The sequence below is a fragment of the Neodiprion virginianus genome, chromosome 3 (genome assembly GCF_021901495.1).
Source record: "Neodiprion virginianus isolate iyNeoVirg1 chromosome 3, iyNeoVirg1.1, whole genome shotgun sequence".
NCBI classification, from domain to species: domain Eukaryota; kingdom Metazoa; phylum Arthropoda; class Insecta; order Hymenoptera; family Diprionidae; genus Neodiprion; species Neodiprion virginianus.
In genome coordinates this window covers 6,297,678-6,315,340 of record NC_060879.1, presented here as the reverse complement: position 1 = coordinate 6,315,340, position 17,663 = coordinate 6,297,678, and the positions used below count along the sequence as shown (strand labels likewise).

The 17,663-nt window shown below is 41.1% G+C and overlaps 1 protein-coding gene across 3 annotated transcripts in view; it reads right to left on the bottom strand.

Moving 5' to 3' along the window:
- LOC124300307 (frizzled-2) overlaps window positions 1-17,663 on the bottom strand; it is a 99,210-nt gene that overhangs the window by 28,730 nt on the left and 52,817 nt on the right. Inside the window, exon 1 of one of the 3 annotated variants that reach the window (XM_046754254.1) lies at window positions 7,237-7,721. The exons of the other annotated variants lie outside the window; for them this stretch is intronic. The gene's annotated coding sequence lies outside the window, so the exon portion shown is untranslated. Of the gene's footprint in view, window positions 1-7,236; window positions 7,722-17,663 lie in introns of those variants that run through there. 3 annotated transcript variants of the gene reach the window in all.

Here is a 17,663-nt window from a genome sequence, read left to right as displayed (position 1 = left end):
GATTTTCCTTATGATCCATTATAATTCCCTGTATGTAAATATACCGGGAAAATCTCTTGAAACTTGAAGATCAACCGCGCATGCGCTAAATAATTAAATCTCATTGGTCGGCGAAATCTTCCGGCAGCGATATTTTTGTCTGCGATGCAGGCGTGCCAACGTACGCAAAATGTGTACGTTTTAATTTTCAAAGAGCATAAGCATTAAATTTAGATCGTTCTTTGAAGAATCAACTTTCCGAGCCAATAAAAAAATGTTTCTCAAGCCTTTCCGAGCAGCTACCTCAATTATTTGAGATTCTAACCTCGAAAATTCGTATCAACTACATCGCGGGCAAAAACAGAAAACTCGGGATGGCCAGCCTACACGAACAGCCGATAAAACTCGCACATGCGCGGTTGATTTTCAAGTTTCAACATATCGTCCCGGTACATAGAAAAATACCAAACCTACAAATAAATTTCTTTTTTTTTTCGATGGTACTAAAAAAAAGTGAAAAAAACTATGGCGACGCTATTTTTCCACAGAATCAGTGCATTTCGTATTGTGAAATACACGCGGCGTAACATTACATGTAACACATGTGGATATACCGGGTGTCCCAATTTAAAATACGCATCACGTTTTCAGCCGAATTAACGTTTCAATTGGAAAATGTGTCCTACAAAAGTTGTTCGGTTCAAAGGGGGACACACGAAAATTTTTTTTTTGTTTTTTTGGTCCAGCGTCACAGTTGGCGATGCTGTGGAGGACGGACCAGTTTTTTCAAATGTAATCATGCATTTTTCTTTCAACTAAAATATTCTTTATTCAAATATCTACAATTTTCGCGAACATTTTTTTTTTTCCAAACGAATAGCTCGTGAGATGGAACAAAAAAAAACAAATATTTTATTACTCCAAACTTTATTACTCCAAATAGTATATACTATTTATATTCTATGTATATATATATATGTATAAATTGATATAGGTAATGAGAATTATGAACGAAGTTCAAATTTTATTGCTTTAAAAGGGTTAGAAGAGCCGGAGAGATAAAGCGATCAGTAGCCTGCAGGCACGGTTGTTGATTAGTCGCCACGTGTTGGTGCGAGTTAACGTGATGATACACACGATGCTGGCTGGCATAGGTATGCCTATTCCTTCGGTGTTGGTTTTACACCCGATAAGATAACGCGTGATGGATGTTGCTATGACAATGAATCAAAGATGTCTAGATGATGTTCGTTAGACTTTTATTTATTCATTCATTCCTTTTCTTTGGTGTGAAAAGTACGCGGTTGGAACAGTTTTTCAACTTTTGCTCGCATTTGGACGGATTATTTAATTTTCTAACGCACGAATGAAAATTGTTGATTTTGTGAAGTGTTCGTAGTCGTGTAAAGGTGAATTTGTACACTAATAAAAACGTTTCTCGTCGTCAGCCGTGTAAAGAAAATGAGGAAAATTATTAATTTTCGACGATTACTCGAGTATTTTTGTTCATTGAAATCGATGTTTCCTTGAAATTGCTTTATAATTGATAATAACAATGCATTTTTAGTGTATAGACGTTTATTTATATCTCAGTATCGAATTTTTTTCCACTCTAATCAGTGACACAGTTTCGAGTCAATTAAAAACTGTCTTTTTTTTTCTCTTTTGTTTCGTCGTATATTGGCAATCGTTTCGTCGTCCTGTACCAGCAGAGTTTTCAAATATGTATCACGATACATTGTAACTTGTACACACAGTTGCATGTACATAAGCATATGTACCGAACAATAAACAACGAAAAATAAATATACCTGAGGATGTATGTATGTACAAAAGAATAAAAACAAACTACGTAACGCGTGAATAGAATTTAAAATGAGAAGCCCTAGAAACAGAGATAGATAAAGATAAAGAGAGAAAAATAGTTAGTTGATTGATTGAAAATTGTCGATCAAAGATTCTTCTACGATGGTATCAGCCGAGATCATCGCAGCTCGTCAAAAGTTGCGTAACTCGAATCTTGAATAAACAACGATCGAAGATGAATGGAGCCTAAAATTTCGGAAACGGTGGAATTTTCCTTCGTGTTTTTGCCAAATATCGAAGTCCACGTATTTCAAACGCAAAAAAGGGTTCAACAGTCTCATTCCTTACGCAATTTCAATCAAAAGCGCTACAAAAAATTTTCATTCGATGCAGAAATAAAGAATTGGCACGAATTATACGAAATCGCAAAAGTAAATTCGTAGAATTCAATTCAGCGCAGATTCCTACAACTTCGAATGATCTTTGTTACTTCGTAAAACCCCAAAAACCGTGGAGTAACAATAAGTTTCGGCCATTGTCGTCGAATTTTGACAGTTTTGTTTGGAGCCGAAAATTCCCCGAGTAACAAAATTCCGGCCTGAATGTTAAAAATTGAAAAATGTGCGAACGAAAGGGGACTAAAACGAAGCGACAGTCGTCTTTTTCATCTCCTTCCTTTCCTTCGGACGTACTATTCAGACGGGTAATTTATAAACAACGGGTATGCCACTCGGAAATAGACCCTCAATTAACGACTGCAGTCCCGGTCTTACACACACGGTGAGTAAGTAATTCACGCCTCCTCGCATCATCCTCGCGGCATAAACGGGGTCCGGTGATATATCCCCCCATTCGGCAGGCGTCGGCGACGATGGCTCTCCTAATCCGACCATACAAATTGCTTATTTACGCCAAATACGTGCGTCCGGGTTTGCCCCCTGCCCTTCGGCCCTAGTGAATCAAACTTCAGGGCACACGCAGAGCTCTACGCATGCAACTACGTGCGTAACCGCGTTGTAAACAACACCCGATACGCGGAGCTCGAGGAATTTATAACCGCGAGATCAAGTCCTCGTCCCATAGTCCAGATTTTTTTTTTTTTTAACTTTGGGGGGGGGGGGGGGGGTTAGAAGTCTAAATCTCGATTTTTGGAAAAATCCCGCAATTGCGTTCGCCGCCGTCTTGATTTAAAGTTCAAGTTTTTCGTTTTTCTGAAATAACTCGTTAATTTTTGCTCTAAAGTTGTAAATTACTTCCAACCACCACCCCCCCCCCCCAAAAGTTTAAAAAAAAAAAAAAAATCGCTCCGCCTAATTACTTCCATTTGAATGTCTATCTCTACTGGACTATTGGTCTGTCTGTCCGAAATGGCTGCAGGAAATATCGCAATAAGCGTACCGTGTACTCTGATTACGATGGTGTAATTCAATTCGATTATTATCGGCGCTCTTTCTCTCTCTTTTCGAGACATGTTCGTTGTTGTTAAGACAAATGGTGTCAACCTTGTCAAAGAAGTTGATGGAATTGATTTTAGAACACTTGGTGAATCAGGTTCATCGATATTGTCGAAGGAATGATAGTTCGAAGTCGGATACCACTTCAAGTTGTACTAATCGTGAGGCTGAAGTTAGTAACGTTCACGTAACGATGAATTCGGGAAAAATTTAGAACGACTTTCAAGGTATTGGCTTTGCAAAATATGAGTAGGTACATTTTATTTGTCACGGTTCACTGAGTTTCAGACATTGTTAAAGGTTCGAAGTAACGATTTTTAACAAACGTATGCGTCGTTACAGTAACGTTACTAACTTCAGCCTCGTTATTAATCATCAAATCAACTCCACGCAATAAACATACCCTGTACTCCAATAATAATAGTGTCATTCAATTCGACGATTGGCAGCTCTCTTTCACAAAAAGTAACTTCAAGTTATACGACGTCTCTCGAGTGGTTTGATTCAACGTACATATGACAGTCGTTTCAATTCAGAATTGAATCATATACCTATTACTTGTACGTAATCGTGTGAAGGAGTGATTTGAATTCGTTTAATCGACTCCGCTAAACATCAATGCGCATCGGATAATGTTCATAGGTTTGACTTGAACATGTTCGAATTCGTTTGTTTAATGAATTTGTATTGATTTTAATTCCTCAAGTCGTATAACTTGAAGTTGCGGATAGTCGTAATACCTATGTCATACCTTAAAATAACTTGAAACCGTATCAGCGAGTTTTTTTTTTTTCAAGGCACGTCAAGTGGCCGAATAAATAAAAGAAGCGATTTTAAATCACATCACGTATCTTATAACAAGTCATTGAAATTCGTGTAGTGAAAATGTCTATTAGGGTGACCTGAATTCGCTTCAAGTGTTATTCTTAAGTCGTATGATTTCAATAAATCACTTCTAGTTTAACACAAAATTGCACACCGTCGTTCCATTTCATAATAATATTAAATATAGTCAGCCACTCGATATTCATGACTGCGTTCAATAAATCGAAATTAAAAAAAAACAGAAGTCTGACAACGTGTGCAGAGTCCAGTTTCTCTGTATCATCTCCGTGATCGTGCGATCATATTTTATTAATCCTTTCCTTTTCACGAGGTTGAAGCAAGTAACGTCAACGTCACGAAACATCGGAAAGAAATTTATTGTTTTACAATTTTCAAACAACTTTCACGGAGTTGGGTTTTGTACCGAATTCCAGAAAATTCGAACGGTCCGAAGTGAAGTTTTTTTATGATGCTGAATTTGGTAAAGTTATTGCAACGATTAACGTTTCGAAAAATCTTTGTTTCACAATTGCAGGAATGCCTGAGATTCAGCGAATCACAATAAGTCAAAACTTATGATTATTTGAAAAACTGAACAACTTCAAAGTCACTATAAACTTGAAAACAGTAATTTTTCCCTCCAATGTATCGTCGGGTCAACGTTGCTAACTTCAATCACGTTTCTTTTCGGCGTAACAATTTCTGCGATTCACGCCCGCGCGCATAAAAAATTTCGCTATACCAAGTGATAAAACGGTTTATTTATGTCCATAAACGATGCGAGACATTTTCTTCGCCTGAAAATAAATAAGCTTGTACGTATAGCATAATGCCGTGACGTGTGCGTGACCGTAGAAAAGACCACATGTTATAAGCTGTATGTTAATTTTGTTTCGCAAGCGTAACAGCGAGAGGCGTTGGGCATTGAGAATATAAAGCGGCATGCGGAAAGGCGAGAAGGGGGAGGGGGGAGGGAATAATCGAGAGGCAGTATATCTTTGACAATTAACGAACAAACAAACACACCATCAGGCATCACCGATTGGCGGTGTTATCGACGAATACAACCTGAGCGTGTCTGGAATCTTAAATTTAGGCTGCTGACTCGTCAGCTGGCAAGATACAGTTATTTACGTGTGTAGCTGTACGTGATAGATATTGCGGTCCGTTTTTATTTTCATCTTCGCGGGATGTAAGATCACCCGAGAATCGCAAAAAGACGCGCCCGGTGCCGTTCTCACATTTCGCATACTTCGTGTCATGCCGATTGTCATGTAGTGTCGAGTTTTCGGGTGAATATTAAAAACGTAGAAGGATCGGAAGATAGAAAAATCTTCGCGATCAATTTTGGCACACTTCTCGACCGTCTGCTTCGAATAAAGTAACCACAGGAGTCCGTGTTACAACGAATTGTGTCTATTAACGAATGATAGACTTTTACATTTCTTCACGGTGAGCCTATCTTTACGAACCGACGCCGTCGGCCATAGAATGTTTGTTGTTTAGAGAGGACATCTCGTAAACATGTTTGTCTAACTTGTCCACCGGACCTTTGCCTAACTATTTGATATTCAGGTTACAACGCAATAATTTTGAAAGACGGGAGAAAAAACTAGTCTATACGACATTTCAAAATTTGGATATCTTAAGATTATACCGATTCATCTATATTTTGACTTTTATATACTTAGATCTATTCAATTTTTGTCGACGTTCTATAAAACGGGTTTCTGCGTTTCTTGTTACATATTTTTACCCCTAGCTAATTTTTCGCGTTGATATTTTTCAGCATTCTGCGACGCTGAGAAAAGAATATGCGTACATCGATCGCACAAATGAGTCGTTATATCTGGAGCGATAAGCGTTGAAATTAGAACGGAAAGGGGTCCTCGCATTGCAATCGCTGCTGCAAGGTCGCCGGAAATCAATCACGCGGAGTGTTGAGACTGTGGTCCGATAATTTCGCAGATTTCGTCGTATCGGTAAAGATATTTATAAAATATGATCAAGACCACCCGGCTCGATGCGATCAATCTCGTGTAATTCACAATGATCGATAATAGCTACGGGTGTCATCGTTCTTTTTATCATCGCTCATTGAGGTGAGTTCCAGTTACGAATTCGAATCTTATCTGCCGTGAATAGTTTCCACATTACGTTCAAGTATAATCACTGATCGTCAAATTAGCGAAATTCTTTATGAAAATACGCATATTGGGAACGGTTTTTTGAAACGCGGGAATTGCGCTGTGTGAAATTGAAACTCGAGAACTTTTAGACAGTTTTAAGAACGTCGATAGAAAATTTTTGTCGGCTTGTACCGATGATGAGTATGATTAAAGGTAAGGGTGCATTTTTTGCACCAATTTCATGTAATTAACAAGTTACAGAGTCAGGATACGAGGCCTGATTATATGTAAATTATTACGTCGTAAATCAGTCTTCGTTCTTGCACGACATTGTGGTTAAAAAGTATCGACCGGCAGAAAAGGACGGACTTAATTGCTGCTCGTCTCGTCCTCGTCGTTATTATAACCGCGAAAATAAAGGAACGATTTTAATTTTTTAAACTAAAATCTGTACAATAAAGCGATTTCAATTAAATAATAAAAAATAAAACCGTTTGTTCGAACTGTGATTGATTGAGGAATATATTGTACATGTACGAGAATCCGAGGAATGAAAAAACAATCATCCAATTTCGTCGAATAACGATTAAATTCGAGGAAGAAATTTGTAAAAAGTTCATGAAAAAAATTCTACTATATAATTTTTGTACTCCATGGCGAGTGGGATAGAATTAAGAGCGTGGCGTGTAATTCTCGATATGAGAAGAAAGTGTAATGTAGTTTGACCAAGATTGATGACCTGACACCGGAGTGGAGAGCCTTCGCGTTTGTCACACGAGAGCTGAAGGATGAATGATCGAAGCTATCACGTGCGGCGGTTGTGGTTCAAATTCGGCGGTTGATTTGAATTTCGAACGAAAATCGAAACGGCGTAAGAGTTTGAAATTCAGAAAAACGGGTGAAAACAAGAGAACAAAAAAAAAAAATGGACAGAACGCACGGCGAATAGAGAATACAGTTGTCGTATAAAAACCCTTGACGTGTTGCGCGACGTTGTAATATTCGTAAGATTAAAATAATTGAGAATTGTCAAAGAATCTCACCTTAATTTATCGTGTGGTTGCCGGTGCCGTAGGTGAGCACTGGCGTACGCTAAGCACAGAGTGTAAATTGCGGGGTTGTTTAAACAGGTTTTGTGTTGTTGAAGAAAATTAATCCATTATCACGCACGTTTATCAAAATAGAATAATAAACAGGGTTATGTGGGGTTGAGTTTTAAAACTTGCCGGGATGCTTTTTAGAACCCGCACCGCGGGCGGCGGGAGATTTTAAACGTACACAGGCACTAAATCAGGTTCATAAATGCGTCTTCTCCTCTCTCTCTCCCTCTCACTCCCTTATCCGAAATCCACGGTGAGTCAGGGGCTTCCCCGCGAGTTTAAATATTTTGATTATCCGTCCCGTGCGCCGCTCGTTCGCGCCGCGCCGCGCAGCCTCGGGTTCCGAAAAACACACTTCTCAAACAACCGCGAAACAACCGAACGACGCCACCGCTGCTGCTGCCTCTCTTACGGTCGCGCACGCACTGAAGCCTCCAGCCAGCCGTCTCCGGTGCCAAACCACGGCCACGGATCGACCGGCCTGCTAGGAGAGGAGAGGGAGTGGGAGAGACGCCCGCGCGACGGAGCGACGCTCGCCGTACGCCCGTGACGTCACGGGGCGTCGTGCACGCCAGTCGCCAGCGTCGAGATAACAAGACAGCCGTCATTTTAATTTGTAATTCCGTATTCAGTCTGCCATCGTCTATCCCCCTCCCTCTCTCTCTCTCTCTCTCTCCCTCTCGGCAAGCCTACCTGCACGTCACGTATGTACTTCTACCCTCCTTCTTTCCATCCACCATATATGCTTTTCCCTGCACGGTTATAGTAATGCAGAAGCGGCGCCGCTGTTTTCTCGTTTTTAGTTTTCTTACTTTTCTCGGCTTGCGTGTGTGTGTGTGTGTGTGTGTGTGTGTGTGTGGGTATTTTTTTTCTTCATCGTTTCATTTTTACCCTCTCCTTTTGATTTCTCATCACTCAGCCATGTTGTTTTTTATTTATTTTTTATTTTGTTTCTAGAACGAAAATAAAACTTTTCATAGCCACAGTACTGTACACTCACATCATAGGTAGCATTGACTCCGCAGGTGTGTTTGTGTATTATGTACGCTTTCATGCCTCAATTTTGAAACCAATTAATTTCATACATACTTATTGGGTACGTAAGCCCGTACTCTGCAAGACCGACGACCTATTTATTGACACCACAAATCGTTTTAGTCAACCTATCGTTTATCGACCGGAGTGCAGTATTCTTATAAATATTTGTTTGAAATCTTTGAAATATTTTCTAAATGTATTTTTTTCTCAATATTAAGGAGATCTGAATGAGAATGATGGAAAAAAAAAACAGAAATTCACGATGATGAAATCTTCTGCAATATTTTGAAATTTGATTAAATTCTTTGAACATCAAATCCAAATAATTACTACCTACACACGTAATCGCTTATTTTTTTGATGTAAGGTTTTCACTCTAGTTTCAAAGGTTACAAACGTTAACCCTGGTCGAGAAAAAAGTGAAAAAAAGTAAGAAGAAAAAAACATCGAATCATTTTGACTATGTGCGTAAATTAAAATTGTGTTCCAAGATAGATGTGAAAGTTATTGGTTTGCCGAATTAGGAACGGCTGTACGTGTACCCGAGGCTTTAAAAAACAAAAAAAAAAACAACCCGCGATTTACGAATCAAAAGATTGTACGCCAAGTACGTAATAAGTGCTTCTAAACTATATTCATCTTCGATGGAATTGTTGAAATCGTATAAGTTGGACACTTTCACCAAACGCAAATACGAGTCATTATCCTTTCAGCCTTTCGGGTCAGCCGAAGCGGCTTTCTTAAATCACGCAGATGATAAACACTAAACAGGCCTCCTTACAGCACAAGGCCCCCCGCATTACATATCTACATGGCGTTGGCGGGAAGATTTTTACTTTAGACTATTCTTCGATACTTTTTGTCTCTCCGGGTTGAACAAACGAGAAAAAAATCCGACTCACTGTTAAAACGAGAAAGAGAAATGGAGAGATAGACAGATAGATAGAAAAAAAAAATACGAGAAAACATAAAACGAAATAGAATAAAAGGCGGCCCTCGTACATGCAGCACACTCGAGACACCAAATAAACAAATTTCTAATCGAAACCTGCAGGCCGGGCGGCAGTTACAGACCGTTTCTTTCACCCTGCGCCCGCCTCGAGAGGGACAAAAAACATCCAACCCTCGACCAGCCTCCTCCTCGACTATCCTCCGAGCCATCGGACAAATATTTGGGCCCTCGCGCCAGGGGGTAGTTTTCCTGGTGACCCGAAGCCAGATGACTTGATCTCTGGTTAGGTAGTCGGCCTAGTCTGACCGACGAAGCTGTCTCCTGATGGAATTGTTTCCACTTTAGAGTCCCGCAAATAGGACTCGGCTATACATCACCCGGAGCTGCAGGATTGCGGACGAGGAGTTTGGTAGATACGCAACCCATTGTCATGCATGCCTCGTCATGTGAGGTCCACCCTTGGACTTGGCACCCTTCTTGGCGATATACCGCAGAACCGTTTCGGACGTTCCGGAAAGTCGACAGTTTTCAACCATCGCTTTGATCACGAATGGCCAGAAAACTCCGAAGCCCGACCGACGACGCGTCGTCGAATCTCAATTTGTATACTAATTGGTAGGCACAAGTCACGCTGACCAAACGTCAAAAAAAAAAAATGCGTTTCAACAAAAATGTATGAAAAGATTAATCTCCATGGTTGATAAAGCGAGGGCAAGAAATATTAAAATCGGATCAAAAACACGAGATCTTAATCATACTTGAACTTCCAACTATGAAACCTTTCATAAAATTGTCGATATTTATGTTAGCTCTGTGCTCCTTAAATTTGTTCACAGTCAAAATTCATTTCTAACACATAGTGATGTTATTTCATTCGTGTTCACTTATCATTGTGCAAATAACTGTTTTTTCTGTTCTCCTATCTTTTGATTCAGTCCTGTTCGTAATTAACGAGTGAAGCTGAAGTTGACCAAGTTGCGAGTTGTTCAAAATAACCATCTCGAACATAGAAATACATTTGTTGATAAGTTTGAAGTTTCATTTTTCCCATAATGAAACACATCGGGATTACCAATTACGATACCGAACGCCTAGCGAGATGAAATAAATTGTCTGTAAGCTGGTTCTCGACGGTTTTACATTTTTTCCCTCATTCGTTTCCCTTTTTCTTTGTCGTTTTTTTTTTTTTTTTATTTCTCATACAAGCTTTTTGACGTACGTCTACATGCGAAAACTCGGCCGGAGATTGGATAGATCCAGAGATTAATTGGCAAAGTTTCGAGACTCCGAGAGTTGGTTATCGGTACAGTGCAGCTGGCGTGCGGCGTCTACCTGCAGTGAGTATTTTATACATTGCGTTAGGTGCAGTCTGTACGAAAATTATGTACAGTATAATAATTCCACACTCTCTCAACGACCGTATAGTATAGTGACTCCGAGCTGTGAGGGAGAGAAGCCACGCATTGTTTGCGGTACCGTACCAAGTCAAGTTCTGGGTTGTTAATGTAACGCATCTACTGGTGGTGGAACCTGCCGAGTAACGACCCGGAAATACACGGTGAAACAATTTGTGGGGTCGGAATTGCAACTTTGGAAGGTTGGAACTAAAGGTGCGACGAAAACATCCGAAAACCATTTTTTGGAAGAGTTGATTCTCCGACACCTTCAACTTCTACCCAACTAATCAACTGGAAAGGCTGTTGCACCTCAGTCACATAGACAAGTTAAAGACGATTTCACGAGACTTTCTGAAGTCACAAATTGGATTTCATGGGTTTTTCACAAATTTGAAGGATCCTCAAGATGAATTTTCACGGGACTTATACGGGTTTTAAAGAGCCTAGCGAGACTCCAAACACCTCATTCAGAGGTTCGTAATGGACGATGAACGTGTACGAAATGCAAGATCGATTTTAAACGCGTATTAATTTCTAAAGCAAAGAATTTCAACACAGTGAAAACACTGCGATGTAATATATTTGACAGAAATTATTTCTCCACAACGGATACCATGAACGGAAAGTAAATTGAATACTGTATTATACACGTTGTAGTAGCTAATGCGGAAACTGGTCGAGGAGTGAGGGAAGAGGGGCTGCAAAGCCGAGCCCCTCATCCGAGTCTCTCTATTGTTGGGTCACGGTTGACATTCAGGGCATCCAGAGGGCTGGAGGGCAGACCCAACGAGCCCAAGACCCCGGGGAGTGCCACCCTGGGCCACAAAAGGCAGTCCTGAAATGTCCCCGCAACACCGACACTGTGCAGGGCGACGACGCCACCGAAGCGAAACCTGCGCCTTAGAAATCCGTCGGAACCAATTTATCTTAAGAAGCTGCTAAGCTAACTCGATTTTCTACAACGGAGGGGGCAAATTGCGAGGTATCCAATGTTCCCATGTCTGTAGCGAATTTCATCCGACCTCTCTAACAGTATAAAAATTATCTGCATTTACGAATTAATTTTATTTCATCCAGTAATTAGGGGAACGGTTTGAGCTCACTTTGACGAATGGACAACAATTTGGGTTGTAGGTTGCAGTCGGTACGTCACGTAATTATTTCCCAACAAATTGAGTTATACGTTCCCGACAAAGAATGAAAATTTAATGATTCGAACAAGGATTTACGGCTTCTGAAACTGAACTCACAATTCACTGTCAACTGCAGGAATCAGACATCGTTTCAGAACTCAGACGGGATCATAAACTGAAAAGATTGATTAACATTCCGCATTTCGGCTAATATTTTAACTCCAATATATACTCCAGAAATATGTATATGGATACAGTTATTTGGAATTTCGCAATAATAATAATAAATAATTTGCAAATTCGACTGTCACTACTACTTTATATTTTGCTTATAAGAATCGTGAAAATAACATCAAATAAGAAAAAAAAACATCAGTTTAATAATTAACTCTTATTTTAAAAATTTATGTTCATGTTTAAATCACACCCTAACCTCAAAATTAATTAATTCCAGTTATCAATTCATCCTTGATTCGGATCAGCTCGGCAATTTTCGGTAAAAGATGCAAACGACGGTAACGTGTGCGTGCGACTTGCACGGTATACCCGTCAGTCAATCAATCGTCAACTTTTAGCCACAGAGATGTGGCCCGAGATTTAAAAATGTATATTCGCATTCGCATTCGCATTCGCGAATACTTAAAAATTTACATTCGTTAGACCGCTAGTGGAAATGTAGCTGCAGAGGTTCTTCCAATCGCCTCGGTCTGATCCAGAATTTGACAAATCAATGTCGACGAATTCTTGGCACCGTGCATGGCAGTCTTGGCCTTTGGTATGCCTGGCGTTGCGGCGTTGCTCGCCTGGCCCGGTGGTCGGAGCCGGAGAGATAACGCACCCGTTTGGAACGCCGGTGTGTGCACGCACCCACCAAGCACATGCGGAACACCTAGTCACATCAGTGTAGATACTGTCTCAGCGATAGATGGATGGCATTGTTATCAAGCCGGGGGAAACACGGTGCGATTCGCTCCGACTGGTTGCTTCCTACTATCCGGAGGCATCCGAAAACACGATATCTCTACACGCTATGCACGTCTCTCACACCGGTCGGTTCTACGAATTCCTGGAATCGATCGCAACTTCGATGCAACGCGATGTTCGTGAATTTCGGAAGGACGGAAGGGAGGAGGAGAGAGCTTGAAGGAAAAATAATACGACCGCACTGGAAACACACAAGTTGAAAAATATAAAAAAAAAAAGAAAAAAATTGAAAAGTGAAAGAACACGGCAGTCTTACGAGAATGTACCTCGGGACTCTCTGTTCGAGGTCTCAAGTCCCCTGCTGGGCGAGCCTTTGACTGCTGGACGGTCCTTCCAAGTCCCATCGTAAAGGAGCCTATTTTACGCTTGCCTTTTTCCTCATTAGGGACAAAAGGACTTCCGTCCATGGATATCGTTGGGTGGGTATGGTCGACCCACCCATCCAGCTAGTTGACGTTTCACAGAAGTTTGCAAACATACGAGCCACTTTCTCTCCTCTCCCCCCCTTATTTTTACCCTAATTTGTCATTTTTATACGACTCGTACGACCTTCGAAAACTTTACACTCGTCGGAACTCGTCAGGAATTGAAACTGTTTTTCATGTGTTTCATTCATGTGTACGTCCAAGCTGAATTCCAAAAGATTCGGGGAAAATACCGTACATACTGTGTCACTCTGACAGTGGTTGTATTTTTTGAATGGAGAAACCGTCGCTGCACAGCCCTTGGGTCTTGAACCGTTTATTATCAGTACTCCGTTTTTCTATTACTCTGTATACACAGAATGAAACGGATAAGAGCGAAACTTGTCCGCGGTAGAATCACCGATGCGATAACGAATACTTTTCGGCCCGGATTCCCAAATTTTTTGTTCGACATAAATTCGGTGATTCGTCACTGATTTTCTCACACAGTGAATATTTCGTCGCCAAATTTTTGTAAATGAACAGGTTTTTGACTATCAACGCTATTCTTCATCGACATAAACAAAGTCCTCTTCTTTTCCACAAGTCCTATTTACAGTTGGATACCATGCATCTGGCTGTTCCTACCTTTTTAGGTTCATTACCACGTGTTTGTAAGCCTGCATCGCATGTCGACTGAATTAGAAACACTTTACCAGCAAACAGTACAGCAAATTAGTGTCCCTACATTTAATAGGTTGACCTGATGCTGCATTAACTTAATATGTATAGAATAAATGCACCTGACTCGTTACATTTACTTTAAAAAAGGGGAGAAGAGTCTTTGAACCGTATGCAATGCTGCACGAGCATGTCTCAGCGAAATCGTTTTACTACACGGACTCATCACAACAATCGTGACTATGGACTATCCTTTGAAGTCCACAATCATCCAAGGTCTACAGGATTTGTAAGCAGTTTTGTAGGATCAGGATCAGCCCCTAGGATGCTCAGATTTTAGAGGTTTTAGTCAATCTGAAGTGTTTAAAAAAGATCTTTCTATCAGAGGAAATGCAGGCTTACATCGTAAGTGCGGCACGGTAAGAATTATTCTTACATCAATTTGTTTGTAACAATAATTTGAAATCTTAAAATCTCACTAGATCATCTATCGATTTTTATTCTTGCAATTTGAGTGATGTGTAATTTTTCGAGATCGGATTACGCGAAGCTCCTAACCCGCAAAATTTGAAACGGGACGACAAAAAAATATTTTTCTCGACCATACCTACAGGGTGAAATTTGAAGCGTGTGAAAAATCGGTGATGGCAAGTATGTGAAAAAAATGTGGAAACCATGTAGCGACACGCGCCCGGAGTAGTAAAATGAGGTAGGATAAGGTACAAGGTAAAATGGTTGGTAGGGTGTTTTTATTAAGATCGCGGATGCGCCAGCACTCAGCTGTCAAGGAGCAGGAAGCCTTCTGTAAATCAGGGGACAAAAGAAAAATAAATCTCGACGCCTAGGATGCATTCCTGGGTGCAGCAGGACTGCACAGTGTTCGGTCTTCATCGCTGCTCTGACGCAGCGTCAGCAGCAGTGAAACAGCGAGGCATCTTACACCCGGCAGCGTAACACGATCCAAAAGATCTTGAAATAAGATTTAATAAATGGTGAGGCACCAGGGACGATACGTGGGACGGGTACCTGTAGGTATTTCCAGGACTCAAATTACTCGCATTGAAAAAAGCGTGGTACCATGTGTCACTTTTTAATATATTGGCGTTGGGTCCGCGGCGTGACGCCGACGCAAAAGGCGTCGATTTTCTTTCCGGAATAACGTCGCGAGGGATGAGGAACCTTAGCAAGGAAATAACGCAACTTTTCTCCCGCGCTTTATTATTTCCACACTTGGTGCTCGTCCGCGCTTTGACCCTGTAACCGAACACGAAAATCCTCCTCTTCAAATGCGGTCAAAGAACACTCTGCAGGGCTAAAACAAAATCCGACCGTGGCAGGTATAACGATTTTTATCTGACCCCCCCGGAGAAATGTTATTCGAGAAGGTTTGACTGCGATCGCTGATAGAGGGTGGCCGTCGAGTCAGTCGTTCACTTATTCACAGCCGTGTGTGTGTGTGTGTGTGTGTGTGACTGTGTAATAATAAAGTTGTAACTTCTCCATAAATTTGAGAAAATATGGGCACCCTTCCGTCGCTGAGACTTCCATTCGCCATAAAATTGTAGACGGTCATAACGTTGAAATTTACCACAACGTGTTGCTCCTACTCGCTGCGTTCTCACCCGAAACCCGTCTGCGGTAAACCCGCGCACGTATGAATACCCATAAATATATAGTATGATTGAATCGAGACTCGCGTATAAAATAACTTGTATGGATAAAATACATTTATACCGCTCGCTGCACTCTCGCAATAATGGAAAAAATTCCAGAGAGGCGTTAGTATCTTTTACCGTGAAGGAAGTTTACGTTTCAAAGGTGAGCCACGAGCATCGTCACAAATCGACAACTGTTTCAGTCAACTTGTCAATTTGACCTAACGTATCGGTATTGATGATCGTTTGCTTTGAATACCATCGACGATAAAAGGAAACGAAAACTTTTTAAACCGTTTCCGTTATAATTCATATTTCTCTACCAAATTCTAGTCAATTTATAAAAACTGTGATGGTGGTTTGTTCATCATTTCGTAATATTGATTGGTCATTCTAGATTTGCTAATTACAGCTTATGGAAGCTCCAAGCGATTGCCAAAAATTGATAATTACTTAAATCGGGTTGTTAATATTGCCTCAGATACTACGAATTCAACATCGTTGACATCATATTCGAAATCAGCGACCCTGAAAACCCCAGGATACCAATTTTCATGCAAATCGAACGAACTTTTGTTGGGGTGTTTCAGGCGTAGACTCCTAATTTTTCGCCTGAGCAACAAAGTAGTGAAATCTACAGCAGGTGTTGGTCAATCAATTCAATTTTCTGTCATTCATGGTCAGATCGTGGGAAAATAATTCCTAATTAGCTAATTCAGAATTGACGATTACCTCTACTAACAACTTTATATGATGGAATGCGTCCTTTTCTAAACGCGTTAGTGTAATCGTAACTCGCAGACTTGGTAAAAATTAAAAACCAAATGCCAGAGAAGGAGCGCTGGTAGAATGTTCATACTCTTCCGATGTATGATATTCTTTAGACGTGATTATTCTCTTAAAGAAATTCTCGCCACTTGACCCTGAGGAGAAATAAACCTTCGTGAAGAGAGTTGTTCCACAGATTCTTTTGCAGTTAGCTCATCCTGACATGAGCGAAGTGAATTCATTGTCATTCTTATTCGTCGCGGCTTCCTCGTTAGAGGCATAATCAGTGCCCCTTAAATAAGATCTCCTGATCCATGAGTCGCGATGATAAACCAGATTGCGGGTTAACTTACACGCGCGCACACATAACCATTCTATTTACTCTGTAAGAGGCATCTTGGTTTCCTTCGAGGCGCAGCTCGCATGACGTCGCGCGTAATCCCGGCAAATCAAGAGGCTTAAGAGATGGAAGCCCTGAAAAAGTATCCACAGGTTCTCGTCCGTCTTCCACAGCAAGCTCTCATTTTCTCTCTCACTGGGCAGGCCTTGTCACAGTCCTTCATCATCGGACCAGTCAAGACCTGCTTTTAAGCTCACCGCTCATATTATACTACCGCAAGCCACTTCTGGACGACGCTACGGATTGAGATCCTGATCACAACAACTGGGTGACACGTTGGAGATTAGAAAAAACCTGACAAGTAGCATTAAGACGAGGAAGAGGAACTCGGGAAAAGTGGGTCCGTGCTGATGGATTCGAACAAGTCCGATCTTCAGAGGCGATCTTCGGATCGTAATACAATTTCCACTCGCCAGGAATCCTAATTCCTAATTCTCGAAACGAGGTTGATGGTCCCTGTCAAGAGATCGGTTGATCTACAGACTCGAACTACTTCCAAACACGCTGACGAAACGAATTCACTGGCTGATCGAAACGGAACCGAACCATTAAACAGTGCATTGAATAAGAAAAGAGACACTGTTATCTCAAATGGTCTATGTGCGTTCAGAGGTTCTCTGAATATCCTTTTCACTCTTTTACTGACAATTTAGGTTTTCCTTCGGGCCGATGACCCTGAAGTGCGGTCCCTCGGACGGATAAACGGAATAAATAATCGAGTGAAGAAGGGGATTGCGCGGTAGGAGGATAAGAGTTTCCCCCGGCAGTGGCATGTGAACAACACCGCAGGTATGAAAACATCTCGTATAAGGTTCGTGAACGAGGGTAGAATCCGAAATTTGTTTGGCCACTTTCGGTCCGTGCTCGTATCGTTTCGAACGTAACCGATGTGCAGCTGGTTCGAATGGCTTGCACCAACGGTGACCATCGGGCAGTTGCAGCAGCTCTCCCGCACACC